This window comes from Sciurus vulgaris, assembly GCF_902686455.1.
Source record: "Sciurus vulgaris genome assembly, chromosome: 14".
In the NCBI taxonomy this organism is placed as follows: domain Eukaryota; kingdom Metazoa; phylum Chordata; class Mammalia; order Rodentia; family Sciuridae; genus Sciurus; species Sciurus vulgaris.
Window position 1 is genome coordinate 43,477,548 of NC_136475.1, and position 16,560 is coordinate 43,494,107.

The 16,560-nt window shown below is 37.5% G+C and overlaps 1 protein-coding gene across 6 annotated transcripts in view; it reads right to left on the minus strand.

Moving 5' to 3' along the window:
* Positions 1 to 15,095, minus strand: part of AFTPH (aftiphilin) — a 63,625-nt gene extending 48,530 nt beyond the window's left edge. For 2 of the 6 annotated variants that reach the window (XR_013759141.1, XM_079110448.1), the window contains exon 1: positions 14,851 to 15,094. The gene's annotated coding sequence lies outside the window, so the exon portion shown is untranslated. Of the gene's footprint in view, positions 1 to 4,234; positions 4,347 to 14,158; positions 14,815 to 14,850 lie in introns of those variants that run through there. The other 4 variants (XM_079110449.1, XM_079110450.1, XM_079110452.1 and 1 more) reach the window with 4 other exon arrangements.
* Between the last annotated feature and the right edge of the window lie 1,465 nt (positions 15,096 to 16,560).

Genomic DNA, 16,560 nt, shown 5'->3' on the forward strand with positions numbered 1-16,560 from the left:
GTTTTAAACAAGACACAGAAAAGCACTAACTGAAAAAAAGACTGATAAATTGGACTACATTAAAATTTAAAACTTCTTTTCATCAAAAGAACATCATTAAGAGAGTAAAAAGGCAAACCACTGTCTGGGATATTTGTAATAAATGTAATTGTTAAAGAACTCATATCCAGAATATGTAAAGAATTATTATCAATCCAATAGAAAAATGGCCAAAATATCTGAACAGGTATTTCATAAGAGGATATTCAAATGGCTGATAAGTATATGAAAAGTCATCAGGGGAATGCACATTAAGACCACAAGAGACCACTATGCACCCACTAGAATGGCTAAAATTAAAACAAAGTTATTCTAACCATAGCCACTTTGGCAAGGTGCAACTGGAATTCTCGTACTTTATCGATGATTGTGTAAACTGTTCTATGCATTTGGAAAACTTTTAGTAGTAGTATGTGGCATATTGTATGCATTCGATAATTCAGTAACCACATTTTAACTCTAAGCCTATGCCTCAAATAATATACCCATTAAAAATATAAGTCAATACTTGTTTAATTGCATAAACCTTCAATAAAGTTAACTTTATTGCTGATTTTTATAAATAATCCCTAGAACATAAGCAACTTATGTAAGTAAATTATATAATTTCATAGGCTTGAGTGGGCCTGATAACAAAACAAATCTGAAGCCCAAAATTGAATGACCAAGACCATAATCTCTAAGGCCCAGTCTGTTAATGGTAGTTTGGAAGAGGAATGGGAATATGCAACTTAGATATTCTTAAGTGTCTTGAAGTAAACTGGCTACAACTCTTACATAGTTACAGGAAAGACCATAAGAATAAAAAAAAATTATAAGAAGGTTGGAATGGAAAGAATTCTTTGTATGTAGGAAATATATATACGGTATTCCTTGAACATTCCTCAAAGAGATAGATAGTCTCTGACCTTTTTCTACCCTCTCTTATTCACACACAGTATTATCTACTATAAAGGTCTTTGAACTCTCATTGGTGGTGGTGGTATGGGTATTTCTAAGAGGCCCTCTAGCAATCTCCTAGAATCAAACACTGAGAGTTCCTTCTACACAAGCAAAAAGCTTACAGCCCATCCTGCTTACTCCAAACTTACTTTTATAGGGAATGAGGTAGCGATGGGGGCTACAATTAGGAAGGATGGTGATTAAGAAATGGGAAAAGAAAGACAACTTTATTTGAAGTTATATGACTGGTAGTACAAACTATCAGGTAATGGGTCACACACAAAAACAAATCACTATCTTTTTGCCAGAGGATGCCTAAGATTTACCATTAGTTACTTGTTAAATTATCTGTATAAGTTTAAAAAAGAAGAAGAAAGAGAACCTAGGCATGGTGGCACATCCCCTGTAATCCCAGTGACTCAGGAGGCTGAGGCAGGAAGATCCCAAGTGTGAGACCATCCTGGGAAACTTAGTAAGATCCTGTCTCAAAAAATTAAAAAAGGGTGGAGGGGTAGCTTGGTGGTGAGTGCCCCAGGGTTCAATCCCCAGTATCAATCAATACAACAAAGAAAATCTGTATTTTAGAAAAATTAATTAAAATGTCACATAAGCAATTAACATTGATTTGCATTACAAATGTTGCAGTAGTTCAAATTCTTCAAAATCTTATCTGTAATATCCTTATGAGAATTTGCAGATAATGTCAAAATGTACTATCAATGAATCTGCCCACCCAGCCTACATTTCTGTTTCGCTTAAGAATCATCTAAAAAAAAAAGAAAGAAAGAAAGAAAAGAAAAAGCCCAGAAAAGTCCTTCCTCTGAGCCACATTAAGTTTGGGATTTAGTTCACTTTTTAGTTTTGAATATATATTTAGAAGACCATGATGTCACTGTCACAAAAGTTTTCATGGCTCTGAATTTAAAATGATTTTTGTTCTCTCTTTTTGGGTGCATTGTTCTTGACATATTAGCCCTACAGGGGCCAACAAACACAGAGAGCCCCTAAAAATAAATGCTCTTAAAGAATTGAGAAAGGTTTTTGTTGTTTGTTTTTAGGACTACCATCCTTTCTTCAATACAAGCTGCAAATTTTAAAGCTACCTAATCCAACTTCCACAATTTCAAAGCTGATTTTGGGGGGGGGGGGTGGTACTGAGGATTAAACTCTAAGGTACTCTATCACTGAGCTATATCCCCAGCCTTTTATATTATTTATTTCTAATTTTGAAGTAGTATCTCACTAAATTGCCCAGCTGGCCCTGAACTTGCAATCTTCTTGCCTCTGCCTCCAGAGTAGCTAGGATTACAGGCTGCCACCATGCCCTGCTCACTGCTGAATATTTTTAAAAGATCTCATAATTAACTTGCCAACTTAAAAGCAAAAAACTTAGATATTATAGACATCAATTATAAGTCAGTATCAACTCATAATATGCAGTAATATTCAAGGTGTTTGTTAAACAAATATCTTCAATGTGTTTTCACTCCCCTGCTTATTCACAATATCAAGTTATTTACTGAGTGCTTGCTAGGTTTTAATATTATGTGAAAAGCAAATATGAATTATCTCATTTAATCCTTGTACTACCAAATGAAGTAGAAATTATCAGTTTTTTTTTTTTGTACCAAGAATTGAACTGAGGGGTACTCAACCACTGAGCTACATCCCCAGCCCTTTTTATATTTTATTTAGAGACAGGGTCTCACTGAGTTGCTTAGGGCCTCATTAAATTGCCCAAGCTCGCTTTGGCTTTGAACTTGTGATCCTTCTGCCTTGTAAGAAGTAAAAAGTGATCTCTCGAAGGTAGCATAACTAGTAAGTGGCCAGTTAATTACAAGCTAATCAAATATTTTATAAGTTACATAAAATACTGCAGAAATGACTAATACTAAGTACTAGAATTATAAGAATTCTCCCCAAAAGATTTTGGAATTGTTCAGAAAAAGGTTTTTCAAACTTCCACAGTAATTTGGAAGAAGAAAGATGATTTTTACACGATGAAGAAAGTATAATCAACAAAAATACCAAGAAGCAAATCTCTTATTTAATGCACATAGTATCAAATATGAACAAATAATAAAAAAATTGTTATTTTTAACCAGGAAAATATCTTTACACTTAAGCTGGTCACCCAAAGAAAGACAGATTGCTTACATTAGAGATTGTTTCACCTTTAACTTGTCATATCAACTGACCATATTTGACAGTTTACTAGCTATTTTCCCTGAAAGCTACTTCAACTTGAAGTTGATTAGATAAATTGACTACCTATTGATAAAAAGGACACCAAAACTAGTAGCAGTGAGGATATATATATTAGCCTTCACAAAACAATTTTTTCCTTAGTATGCTCTGCTCCAATTGTATAGCAGCAGAATAAATTAACCATTCTAATTCTCCACACTCATATCCCTGAAACTACAATGCAAATAGAATCTAAAATGCGAGAACTACTTTGATTTTAGGCCTCTTCACTAAAATCTTACTTACATCCACAATCTTGAACAGATAATCCCTGGACCACCTGCTTTTGGTCTCACTTGCTGCTCAGGGGCTATATGAATTTCTCTATCACCACTGATGCTTTCTTTTTAGCTCCTAAACGTTTAAGACTCTTTTATTCTTAAAACAAAAGTCCTCCTTTCTGTGTACTTTTTAGTTCTCACTACAGACCTTCTTAAAAGGTACCTGTCTGTTCACTATCTCTACTTCCTAACCTCCCACTTAATCCTCAACATTGCACACTCTGGCTTTCATCCTAGCACTCCACTGACACTGCTCCCACAAGTTAACTTTACTTGAGCTCAAAAGGCAGTGTGTATGGGCAAAGGCCTCTGTTTCAACTGTATCCTCAGAGCCTGGCTCACAGTAGGGACTGAATACATTATTATGGTTCTTCCTGGGCATTTATTCCACTGACTACTCTTGAATGAGCCCCTACCCCAACTAGATTTCAATAACCCTACCTCTGGTCTTTTAGTGCTCCACCAAAATTAACTTAGGAAATATACAAGTTCAAACAAGATAAGTGTGTTTTGAGGGGGAGTGTCCTAAAAAGTGATGAGCATGAAAGTAAACAAATGCCTTTGTGCTGTAGTACCTTATGTGAAAGTTGTGAAAAAACATTGCTTAAGGACAAAAATTTGTTGGTGTGTTAACAGACCTGCTAACATGAATATTTGCTTTGGTATGGGATAATTTCTTTGCATAAGTAGAGGTGTCAGCTTGTGTTACCAGAGTGTGATCCTACTTTAGAAGTCCAACTGATTTTCCCATGCCTTCTTCCTCTGCTCCCCAGCAACTTACCTTAAGCACTTCATGAAAAATTTCCCACAGAAGATTCTGCAGTCAGCTGACATGCTCTGAAAGAAATTTCTTGCTGTACAGTTTTAAATTACCATTCTAAACAAGACTGATGAGTTAAACTTCAAGAGCTCAGGGTATTCTGAGAAAGAAAAACAAACCAATTCCTAAATTTAAATCACAAACTACTTTGTGGGACTTTCAAAACTGAAGACACCACTCTAGTCTGTAACTAGAAGATGCACACCTTGGCATGTCCTTGGCAGCTACCCTTTATCTGATAGTGCTACTCTTCATGCAATTATAAGTACCTACCCTAAGAGCAACTCATCTGTTAGAAAAAGAAGCAATTACTAAAAGGGTATAAAAGTGCAACTGAATGCAGTTACAACTACCTGAGTTAACAGGCAATATCCTAGATACTATGACTCACAAACAAGGCCTTAAAATATGGCCTAGGGAACAGCAGTTTTATCTTACAAATTAAGTTTTTGCCAGGTACTGTTAGTTTTACCTTAATTTGTTCTCTGACCACACATCAATTAAGAAAAAAAGGTGACCTAAAGGCATGTGATGAGACAGAAGGAAAATAAACCACACTTAAAGAGTCATACATGATCCACAGACAAAAAAACCATTAACAACATTCTTGGTTTGTTGTTGTTGTTGTTGTTTTTGGTACTGGGGATTGTACTCAGGGGCACTTGACAAAGGAGCCACATCTCTGGCCCTATTTTGTATTTTATTTAGTGACAGGGTTTCCCTGAGTTGCTTAGTGCCTTGCTGTTGAAGAACCTGGCTTTGAACTCATGATCCTCATGCCTCAACCTCCTGAGCCCTGGGATTACAGGTATGCACCACACAGCCCACTCATAACAACATTCTTGAAGGGGATGATCATAAAAGAAAACTTTACCAAAACAATGCTCACGAATATCTATAGGTAATGTCATAAGTGGGTCAATCTGTACTGATAAACCCATGAAATTATGGAAGGAACTGAACCCTGGGCACTTAACCACTGAGCCACATTTCCAGCTTTTTTTATTTTTAGAAAGGGTCTCACTCAGGGTCTAGCTTAGTTGCTGAGGCCAGTCTCAAACTTGAAATTCCCTTGCCTCAGCCTCCTGAGTTGCTGGGATTATAGGCATGGTTGACCTCTTATTTTATTTTATTTAAAATTTTTTTTTTAGTTGTAAATGGACACAATACCTAGTAAATCATTATTTTATGTATTTATTTTTATGTGGTGCTGAGGATTGAACCCATGCCTCAAACATGCTATGCAAGCACTCTACCAGAGTTACAACTCCAGCCCCATGGCTGACCTTTTAATGGTGTTTTTGCTTGGTTTAAAGTTTTACTTTACTTTTTCTTGAAAGGTAAAAAGACTCTAAAGGCTAAAAGGAAAAAAATAGGTAACATTCATTATTTGCAACATACCAAATGTTTTGGTTAGAAATAATTTGAGAATTAGCTTGTCACAGAATTTTTCACACATTACCCTCCTTGTGATGCACAGAGGAAATATATCTTTCATTATGATCCAACATTAAGACATTAAAAAAAGGTTTCACCAAACAGTATTTACTGTTTTTTTTAAATTCTATTTCATTTTTTCTAAAAAGCTGATCATGATATTGAAATTGTATCAATTTGTAAATTGATATTATAAAATAATAGTTCTTAATCCAAAGTTTATAAGAGTAATCTCTTTCCTTCTGATCCAATTCTTCCAAATACAATTATTGCTATGATTGCTTCCAGCACACAAATAGAGGGTAATAGGGCTTCTTTCTATTTCTTTTTTGGTGGTACTGGGGTTTCTTTTAAAACAAAGAACTCCTCCTTGATCTGCAAAAAAAAAAAAAAAAAGTGCATACATAAATTACACTATTTTAAAGAACCAAGCAATGTAAGTGTTCTTTTCCTCTTTGCATAAAAGTAGTAAGTCATTATTTCTTTTCCTTCAGATTCACACTACCCTCAATCTAGAAAGCAAGACACTTAAAGGATGGAGCTTTTTAAAAAACAAGTTACATAAAATAAGAACATTTTGGCAAATTCTAATGATTTTCATTGTTTAGGTTTGCTAACATTAAAATTTTTCGTGCCATATCTACAATGTAAAAGATACTCTAAAAGATATTACTAGTGAGAGTATATATTGGCTTATACATTCTATAGCAATTTAGTAACACATCAAATTTTTAATGTGCATTCTTATAACTAAGCAATTTAATCTGCACGGATGTGTCCTACCATCCATGCAAGTATGCAAAGTTAGTTCATGCAAGTATAAAAAAAATATTTATTTCAGTGTTGTTTAATTTTTTTTAAAAAAGTAACTAAAACAATTTACCAATATGTAAGTGGGTAAAGAAAAAGTGCACCAATTAAAAGAGATAAAGCTATACTACTAATGGGGAAAGGTCTAAAAAGTATTTAAGAGAAAGCACCTTTTGGAAAAACATTTCTCTTTTGACCCTTTCTCCTACAATGGATCTGTTTCTTCCATATACCTCGTAACTATCAAATATGCTGTAGGCCACCGTTTCCCTGTATTCTTATCCTGGCAAAATCTCCAACTTTTGTTTTTATATGTTCATAATGCCCACACCTCTATCTGAAAGCTTCCTGATCTCCAGATCTCCCTACCCAAATGTCTTTTAAAAATATATTTACCTGGATGTCCCAGGGACATCTCACACTCTCCAACTGCAAACTGAAGTCAACCTCTACTCAAAAAACAACTAGAAACCATTTATTAAGCCTTCAGAACCCAGGAATGAAGTTTTCTATGAAGTCTGAGGAAGTGAGATCACTTATAATGGAGAAACAGGGTCAGTGAGACTGAATAATCTGTTCAGTCCCACAAAGAGTGATGTATAGAAAGTGGGGCTCTAACATTAAAGCCAGTGTTTATTATGTTATTAAACCTAATAACATAATCTCTGAATTAATCCTCCTTTTATTATACTGTCACATTTGTTTCCATGTTTTTCTCCCCTCTTAGGCTCTAAACTAATGGTTCTCAACCTTAGATTGCTTGCTTGCTATTTTTTATTAGAATGGATGAACTCTAACATCTGAATTTCTAAAAAGTTTCAAAGGTGGTACCAATGGTTAGCTAAGGTTAAGAATCACTGTGTTACACTCCAAGGGATCATATGAATATTTCTAAAACTGAAATGCTAAAATCATTGATATAGGCATATCAATGAGACAGTACTTCACCTTTAAAAAAGTGTTCCTTCATAATGATTGGACTACAAAAAAGTTGTGCTGTACATATTTATGTTAGAATTTAATTAAGAAATTTAATGTTATCAAGATTTCAAAAGCAAGGAGTTCCCGACATTAAATTTTCAATATATTTCTTAAAAATGAAACTTAGAAAATTTACTTAAAGGACTGAATTTAATTATTGCAACAATCCTTGAAATGTGATATTTCAAACATCTGTAGTTTGGGAGTATTTCATTTCAGAAATGTTTAATTACTACTTCTACTAACCAGGAATCTATGACAATATATTACTTTTTGAAGCTCAACTTATAAATATAATTTAAATATCATAGTATTCTTAGAAAAAATAAAACCATGTTTAAAAAATAAATGTTTCCCTTGCAAATGAACCTTAAGAGATGAATACATGAACTATAGCAACAACATATACTTTTCTCCATTTCCAGAAACCAAACTCATTGGTAATCTGATTGAAATATGAGATTTTTATTTCCACGTAACACTTGCACTGTGCTTCAAGTAAACTTCTGAAACCTAATAAGAGATAGCGATCATCTGCTGTTCCATTATGTTACGGGAAAATGAACCTGAAATATGGAAAAAAGTACAAGGAATGGTGACTTAACCAAAAGTAAAAAGTAATGAATATTCAAATAATCATGGGCTTCAGTTAAGAGAACGATTTGAATTTGATACTTGAAAAACTTGATAATATGTTTTTTTCAAGGAACAAAGATACTATTAAAAATAGTAAAAAGTACGCTGGGCACTGGGTGCACACCTGTAATCCTGGTTACTTGGGAAACTAAGACGGAAGGAAAGCAAGTTTGAGGCCAGCCTGGGCAATTTAGCAAGATTCTGTCTCGAAATTTAAAAAATAAAAGGAATGGGATGTAGCTCAGTGGTAGAGTATTCCTGGGTTTAACTGCAAAATAAATAAATTCATTAATAAAATAAAAACTTATGAGTTAAAGTATCTCAAGTTCATTAATAAATCTGTTAGCAACACAGGGTCTTTATATTTATTGCTAAGTTTCTTATTAGGTGTTTTATCTTTTTATCTGCTGCACTGTTTTAGCAAATACTGTTTACATAAATAAAAGATCTTAGAAGTTATATAGTTATACAGTACACCATCACATCATAAACAAAGTTGGGTAGAGTGACCTTTTCCTTTCCAATTCTCACGTCTCTGCTTTTCCTTACTAATTGTAAGGAATTGGCAATACTAATACCAGGTTTCACATTAATAGCAATGAGAGACATCTACTGTTCTGTCTTGGTGGAGATATTGACTTCTGTGTTGCTACAAATTTTATCAAATTAGAGAAGTATCCCATAATTCTCATTTTAAGTTGATTTGTTAAGAAAAAAGACCTGGTTTTAAAAATGCCTTTTCAGTATTTATAGAGGTAATTACATAATTTTTCCTTAGATCTATTAATGTAGCAAAAATACCAGTACCAATTTGTAACTGTCTTCAGTCTATCAGACAGTTAGGAAGACAAGTTAATTTTCTGCTGCAGGAAAAAGGTAAATATTTCAAAATTATCAAATAAGCATTATGTAAGATCTTATATCTTGCATAAGATTTTATAAGTAGTATGTAGTACTTACTACTTATTGAATCTTATTCCTTACTTTCACTTTTACACAAATAGGCTTCAATACAAACTTAAAAATTCTCGTATGTATTAAACACACTCAAATCAGTAGTATAGTCCACCCTCGATTTCCATAGTTTCCACGTCTACAAATTCAAACTGCAGATTGAAAAATATTTGGGAACAAAATGTGTCTGTATGGAACATGTGTCAACTTTTCTTATTATTATTTCCTAAACAATATAGTGTAACAACTATTTGAACAGTATTTATACTTTAATATGTATTATAAGTAATCTAGGGATGATTCAGGACATTTGGGAGGACTGCATAGTTTATATGCAAATACTACACCATTTCATATGAGGGACGTAAATACCCATGGATTTTCATATGGGTGGGTACCCTGGAATTAATTCTCCATGGATACTGAAGGACAAAAATATAAATTTTTCCAGGCTTCATCCAGTATCTCTTCTTACACAACATATCCCAAACAACCTCAATTTCATCTATCTAAAGTTTATAATTACCATATTCTAGGACTTCCAGATTTATCTCTACAGTCCAGTCAAGCCATTTCTCTACCAGACCTCCCTCCACTTGAAATCCTCGAAGACCTCCATTTAACAAGAAAGAGCTCAGGGGTCTGGGGATGTTGCTCAGAGGTAGAAAACCACACAGGAGGCCCTGAGTGTGCAACTCCCCACCAAAAACAAAAAACAAAAGAGAGAGAGAGAAACAGAGCTCAAACTCTCCTTCCTTATTATAACTTTGACCTCTTTCAGAATTCTGACTCAATGAATGCCCCCATCCCACCAACACCCAATTACTGAGCCAGAAACTTAAAGAGGCATCTTTGACAAATCTCCTCACCCTCCACTATCTCTAACAAATAATTTTACCTCATAAATCCCCCAATTCTGGAATATTTGTAGCTCTTTTCAGCTCCCCTAAGTCTACTCTGGTCTAAACTGCCATTATCATCCAGTCTCTCTAACTAGTATTCAATAGTGCCCAAGTCAGGCAATCTTTATAAAAGTAAAATCTTTTTTTTTTTTTTTTGGGGGGTGGGGTGGGGTGCTAGGGATTGAACCCAGAGGCACTTTACCACTGAGCTACATCCCCAGTGCTTTTTATTTTTTATTTTGAGGTAGGGTCTCACTAAGTTGCTTAGGGCTTTGCTAAGCTGCTGAGGCTGGCCTCAAACTAGCAACCTGAGTCAACCTCCCGCTGGGATTATAGACCTGCACCACCATGCTGGGCTAAAAGTCAAATCTTGTTATGTGGATTCTCTGCTTCTGATAAAAGACTTTTAATTTCTTTCTTTCTTTCTTCTCTTTTTGGCAGTACTGGGGACTGAATCCAGATGTGCTCTATCACTGAGTTATATCCCTACCCCTTTTCATTCTTTAGTTTGAGGCACGGTCTTGCCAAGTTGCCCATGCTGGCCTCAAGCTTGTGATCCTCCTGCCTCAGTCTCCCAAATTGCTGGAATTACAGGCATACACTGCTACACCCAGTTTGTTCTATCACTTTTTTTACCACCCATACTACTATTACTTTGATTCAAGTCCCTGTAATCCTAAAGCTCTATCACTGTAACCAACTCCTAACTGATCTTTCTGTTTCTATTCTTGCATTTCTATGGTCTATTTTCTATGTAGCAGTCAGAGATATTCTTTTGTTTTTGTGTGTCAGGGGGTGCTAGGCATGGAATCCAGGATCTCACTCATGCTAGACACATACTCTACCACTGAGCTGCACTTCCAGCCCCAGTAGATCCTTTTAAAGCATGAATTTTCTCATGCCTTTATTCAAAAACCCTGCAATGACTTCCCATCTCACACAGTAAAAAGACAAAGTCACTAAAATTTCTATAGTCTCCCACACTGAGCCCTCACTTTTCTTTATTCTAGCCACAATGGACTTCCCTGTCATAGGTCTTTGAATATTCTAGGCATACATCTATCTGCCTCTACCACTCTTCCCCTTATTCTCTTTACTTCCTTCAGGTCTTAAGTCCTCTCTAGTATCGCCCTATATAAAAAAGCCCTAACAATTCCTCACCTAATTCCCCCAATTAACTCTTTTTCTACATGATACTTAACATCCTCTGCCATTACTACTTTTTTTGTCCCACACACAAATATGCATGTGTGTGTATTCTCATGCATGCACCCACACAAAGAAAATGAAACTCTAAGAGGGCAGATTATTATTCTTATTTTTTTCACTTCAGTATCCCTAGTACCTAGAACAGGGCCTGATATATAGCAGGTGCTCAATAAATATCTGTGGTAAGAATGAAGGAAAGAAGATACCATAGTGTTAGCAGATACTTGGTTGAAATGATTTATGGTATACTATAAATATTTACATAAATAGAACTTGACAGTATAAATCTGATTTACTATGTAATCTTTCTCTGGGAATTATTCACTAATATAGTGCTGTAAATTAAGCTTTGAGCATACAGACCTTAATTTATTAGCAATTTATCTCTGAAAGTCTTACTTTTAAGTTAGTTATTTGGAATAGAGGTAATAGTGACTTAGGATAGGATGGAGTCTTAAATCTGCTTTCTTCATCTTTTATCTCACCTCCAGTTTTCCTCCCCACTGAATAGTTTCTGAACTTTTCTCTTTCCCAGGGAATAGGTCTAATTCACATATCTATGAGACCCCACCCTAGGCTAAGGCCAGAAATAGAAACTTGGAGTGTGATACAAGGCTGTTAGAGTTAGCAGTACTTAGAGGAAAACTCCGGTAAGTGAAGTCAATACTGAGGAATCCAGAGAAGCCAACAATTCTTAATTCAAATGTTTGCTAAGTTAGAAATTCCTGTATTTTAAAAGGAAGTGAACACGAAATAAAACTAATTCCTTCCCTGTTTCTTTTTTAAAATACACAATGCTGCCAGAATGCTATTTTATGTTTTAAATACCTAAACTTTTAATTTTATTATGAAGGATTTCAAGCATATAGTAAAGCTCAGGGGGAAAACAAATGATCAAGGGCCCACCATGCGGCTGTGTTAAATCTTAATCTTTTACCAAATCTGCTTTAGAATAAAGATAGTAAAGTTTGAAAATTGCTGGTCCTCTCCTAGAGCTTTTAACCCTCTCCAGTTCTCTAAAAGTAACTTTTATTACAACAAAGTTTATTAGTTCCATGCATGTTTTTAGATCTTGTTACATACTCCACAATTTACTATAAATATATGGTTCACATTCTGGCTCTGTCACTTACCAGTCATCTGACATTAAGTCAAGTTCTTTACTATCTCTGTGCTTTAGTGTCCTCTTTGAAAAATGGGAATAGCACCATCTACTACCTTATATGATTGTTGTGAGGACTAAACAAATATACTATACAGAAAGTATTTTTTTTTAAGTATCTTGCTGCGCTGGGTTATAGCACAGTGGCTAAGCACTTGCCTAGCATGCCCAGGCCTTGGGTTCACACCCTGGGACTATGAAGAAAAACAATAAAACAAACAAAAAACCAAAATGGAAAAGTATCTCGCCCATAGGAAGCAGTGTACCTCAGTGTTAGCATTTATCACACAAAGCTGCCAAAGGGTCTGTCATTGTGTGTATCTATATACACACAAACATACTGCTTGATGACAGATTAACTTCCAAAATAACACAGGTAAAATCCATACTGTCAAGATAGTTTCAAAAGTGGATTAAAATAAAAAATACTAAGTTCAGTCTGGAAAGGTTCACTAGCCTACATAAGGAGGAACTGAAAGTGCTAAGAACAGAGAAAAAAATAACTTTTTAAAAAAATTATAAATGGTAGGTAACATTAAATCAGAATATAAATATTTGGCCTGAATTCATGATGATTTAAAAATACCTAAATAGCCTCCTTTTATGAGATCTGGGCAGAGGGTTGGGAGAGAAGAGGCAACTCTCCTCAATAAGATGCTATTCAAAGGATTTTTTTTTTTTTGTCTGTTGAGGGAGGTATTTTAGATTCCACACAAAGTAAAACATTATTTGGCACTCAAATTTCACTACTTTTCTCGTTCAGCTCTTTACCAACCGTAAGCAAAACTAATTTGAATTTAAAATGATGTTTTATAATAGGATTGACCTAGATAATATGATTTTTCATAATGACAATTGGATTCTACAAAATTTATTAATGCATTATGGACACATTATCTTTGTTTTGACACAGGATTATTTTTAGTACAGTCTCTAGGTCAAAAGATCAGAATACATCAAAACTCGAGTGCCCTACATATTATCTGACTTCCAATGAATTTCTTTCAAAAGCTTTTTAATGACTTAAAAATACATCTGAGCTTTGTAGACCAATTGACATACCTAATTTGATACATACACAGAGGAACAACTGGATCTAATGAGCATCTAGTAGGTGACATTTACTGGGATAGAAGTTTTTATGAACAATCCATCTTTTAATTCATGTGAAATATCTCTATGGATAAAACTTAGAAGACTACTAAACAAATGTACTTCTGCAAAGTGCTAAAAATGACTACTACAAAACCAACACTTAATCTTGAACCACATAAAAAGCAGGTAAACTATGCTAATGATACCAACACAACAGGACAGAAACATTTGTTTCTCCCATAGTTTAGCATATATTTCTATGTCCAAGAGGTTAACTGAAAGTAACAATTAAATGTAACGTCAAGGAAAAACTTCCCTCCCCCCAAAACCCTCGGAGTATGAGAAGGTAGTCTGGAAGAGAAGATTTATGCCTTCGGAAAAGCTTACAAGCACCGTTATACTTTACTTCTCCCAAAGTGAGAACTTTGAAACGGAACAATTGCTTCTGTCTCACGCTTCCCTTACCCCCAACTCCAGTAATTTTTTTACATGTATGAGTCAGTGCTTTCCTCAGCCCCAACAGAAAATTCAGTGGGAAATCGAGCTATATAACTTAAATAAACCACCACCACCATCAACAAAACAAACTATTCTCACTACTTTCCTAATGGAAGAAGAACCCCAGAACCTCACCGCCGCTCACCCTCTGTCCCCCGCCCCAAGCAAGCCGCAACGCCTGCAAAGCCGGGCGCTTGAAGAATAATGGTCCAACTTTTCGAACGCAATCTGGAGAGAAGACGCAGGTTATTCCTTGAGGAGTGCAAGGAGAACGCAGAAAAGGTCCTCTCAGAAAGGAAGGCATGAGCTTTAGGGCTTTCTCTCTGCCCGTTGGACGGTTCGAAATCGGAGTGCTTCAGAGACCCTTGAAAGCAGTACACTTGGGTCGCGGCCGGCCTCAGGCCTCGGTGAGGCAGGCAGTGTTTACACCTGTCACGAGGGAGGGGGAGGGAGAAAGAGGAAGCCCGAGCGAAGCCTCAAACTTCTCAACAGCTCTCGAGAGGGAGCGGCCGGCGAGGAGCTGCAGGCAGGTAGAAACCAAGGGGCAGGGAGAGCCAGCGGCGGCCAGGGAGGGAACGGCTCACACTCCCTCGGCTCGTGCCCGGGATGGCAAGGAGGGTGCGGTGCGCTTCGGGCGCCGCCAGCGGCGTTCCCTCACCCGCCGCGGAAGGGAGCAGAGCCGGAGCCCGAAACCCGCAGGCCCGCAGAGCCGGCTCCATCCCCACAGCCCCGGCTCCGCGGCGGGCAGGGCCAAGGCGAGGGGCCGGCCGGTGGGCCGGGCCGGGTCTCCTCACCCTTTCCTCGGTGCGGACGGGGAAGCCGAGCGGCAGCGCTTACCTGGCTCGTCCGGGGCGGCCGCGATGGGCATGGCTCAGGGGCCCGGGGAGGAACTGACTCCCCGGGGAAGGACCGGCTATTCGGAGCTGGTGAGAGCGGAAGGCAGGCTGCTCCCAGCCCTGTCAGTGCAGCAGCGCCATGGACGCCCACCCGGAGTTTCAGCGCTGCCGCGGGACCCCCATCCCACTACCCTCCGCCCTCTTCCGCCGCCGCCGCCGCCGCCTCCTCCTCCTCCTCCTCCGCGGAGACCCCCCGCCCACTCCACACACTCTCCCATCATGCAGCGGGGGAACCGCTGCCGCTGAAACGTCACTTCCGGACGCAGGTGGCTAGGTCGGGGCCGGGCGCTGGTGGGCGCTGGGGGTGGGGGAAGACACTCTGGGGGAATTAGTGTCACAGAAAGCTTACCCTTGCGCAGGCGCCGTTGCGCTGACCGCCGGCCGCCATTTTGGGTGCGGGCAAATTGCCCTTTTCCTTTACTTCCTTGCGAGTCCTCGAAATGTGGGGGATAGACATCCTCCGCCCCAGCGGCGCTCCAAGCGAGGGACCGGCGCTCCTCTCAGCCGGTTAACGTTAACGTTCAGCTCAGGACCGAGTTAAGTCTCTCGCTCTCCAAATAAAATTGCAAAGGTTTGGAAATACAGAACCAGATCTTCTCCACCAGAAACCTTCTAGACAACATTTATCCGATTGCCCCTTTCGCCCCGAAAAGCAACTTTTTCATTCAGTCTAAATTGTTTCCTCTTTTTACGTAAGACAGCATGAGGAAGCTGTTATTTAATAAATAGCGAAGAAGTGATTGTTATAAACCGAATTTAAGATGAGAAACCAGCCTCTGAACTAACAAATCGTCTTCGACAAAATAATAATCCGGAATTTTGCTAACGGTTGGAAATGGTCGTTTTTCACATCAATATCAAATCAATATCTGCATTTAATCGCATTTCTGTAATAGAGGTCATAACCGATTGTTTCCATCATCGATCCTGAGCAGTTGATCCTTTGCTTTCTTGTAACCTTTCCCCCCTCCGTTATCATGATTAGTTCTTAAACACCAGCCACTGTAAAAATCAGACTGTGGGGTTATCGGATTATTATTGCCCTGGGTTCTACCCCGCAAATCAGGAGCCCTGCCGGGTCCTCATTCTGCCCACATTTGCTAAACCTCTACCTCTGCATCAGTAATTTGGATAATTTAAAATAGTTCCAAAACGCCAAGGCTCACAGCTATGCAGGGAAATAAGGATGAGAAAAACCCTTCAGTTACAGAAAAGTGCCCACCCCTTTGAGTAGAGGAATTATACAGTAGAATAATTATCAGTGGAAAGATAAAGACAATAGCTGTTTATCAAGGTTTATCCCGCCTCTGCAATGTTATAGACAAATTAACTTGGAGCTCTAAAACGCACCCGCATTTGTCTCTTTACAACTCAATTTCTCTAAGATACACGGAGACTGCATCACTTTAAACTGGAGTACCAATTGCTTTGTGGTTACGCCGGATTTTTTGTTATTGCTCAGTCACCGAAGTGAGAAAAATCTATAAGGCTTGTCAAATTTATTCCTATTGTATTTCGCCCCCTGCTGGTTTAGCTCATGTGCAAGCTTGAAGGAAAAAAAAAAAAAAAAGTTTATCATTATAAATGTTTACCAACCGGAAAGAAAAGAAACAAAAATATTTGTGTGTGTGTGTATGTGTGTGTGTGTGTG